Source organism: Acyrthosiphon pisum, chromosome A1, assembly GCF_005508785.2.
Source record: "Acyrthosiphon pisum isolate AL4f chromosome A1, pea_aphid_22Mar2018_4r6ur, whole genome shotgun sequence".
Lineage (NCBI taxonomy): Eukaryota > Metazoa > Arthropoda > Insecta > Hemiptera > Aphididae > Acyrthosiphon > Acyrthosiphon pisum.
Genome location: NC_042494.1, coordinates 80,437,338 through 80,438,793, shown reverse-complemented (window position 1 = coordinate 80,438,793; position 1,456 = coordinate 80,437,338). Strand labels below are relative to the sequence as shown.

General features: G+C 30.0%; 1 protein-coding gene across 1 annotated transcript in view; it reads right to left on the bottom strand.

Annotated features, from left to right (window-relative positions):
• Window positions 1–1,456, bottom strand: part of LOC100573621 (lysosomal acid phosphatase) — a 15,377-nt gene that overhangs the window by 7,738 nt on the left and 6,183 nt on the right. The window lies entirely within an intron of this gene.

Genomic DNA, 1,456 nt, shown 5'->3' with positions numbered 1-1,456 from the left:
TGTACAAGTGTACAAATGTACCTATGAAAATTGTATCAATATTTATTTGTTTAGTTGGTATGTATAAATATAAAAATACCTAAATACAATTTTTATAGTTTTGTTTTAGTTCATGGGGCATTACTCCCCCCCCCCATGGGAGCACGGCAATGTACGGGGTGCTAGTGTTGTAATGCCTAGGGGAGGAAAAATGGTAAGTCCACCTCTGGATTCACATTTCATAAATCTGTTTGATGATAATAATAATAATAATAGTTATGAAAATAATAAAATCAAATTATGGTACGAATTAAAAAAAATACTGCATGGTTTATAAGTTAAGAATACTATACAGTATGGGTGGGTGATCGAACACTGATATGATATCTATAATAATTTTGGAAATGTATCTTAATTTATTATCTTACATTTTCCCCCAATTTTAAATGTTTAAAACGTCGAAATTATTACTCCAGAACTAATTTATTAATCGATAACAATGTCGATAAAGCTGAGCACAGATCACGGTTCGCGTCTGGTATCATAATAATTATTGGTAAAATAATACGTGGAAATAATAAATTACAAAATTTCGGCCACGTGAATGTGGCAACATCGCATAAAATATTTTATGCTCAATCGTGTGGCTAAAAAGGTATAATATGCTCAATCGTTTTATGCTCAATCGTGCTTTACTGAGATACTTTGATTCTCTTTTGATTGTGATCGAAAAGAATAGGTAGGTACTAGGTAGGTAACTACCTAATGTATTGGTTTTAAATTTTTTAGATTCTGAGTGGAACGATGAATGTATTGATTTTACAATGATGTGTGTTTTTTTATTTTTTTAAAATTTTTTTTGTGTCGTGTACACGATAAGTAGTCGAAATAATGCTACGATTTTCAACTTCAGTATCTTGTTCGATCAGAAAGTGAATATCGTTGGTGCATTGGGGAGGTCAAAATTTAAATTTCCCAGTGGTTTTCAAAAGCGCCGGGAAAAACAAATGAAAAATTAAGGAAAAACGGGAATTTTTACGCAAAATCGATTTTTCACAAAATTGAATTTGGTTTTTGGTGTAACTTTAAAAAAAATTACCGTAGATACATGAAATTTTGACTGAATGTTTATCTTAGCATCTTCTATACACCATAAAATGTTCAAAATATTTATATTATTATAGCTTGAAAATTTAATAGAAGGCTCCTAGTATATTGTTTCAAAGGCAGATGAAAAATATTAAAAATCGTTACTCACAGTTTTTTTTTATAAACATTTAAAGTTCAAAAAAAGGTGGGTAAGTGGATGTCGCTCTGCTGTACAGTAGGTTAGAAGTGGGTCACTGTATAATGGACAGTTTTAAATTTGAATTCAATGATATAATATCACTGTATAAGAAAAACGATTCTGAGCGGAGACGGTATATCAGTCTATGTATTAGACATATATATACTTATCTATGGTATTAAAAAAAAA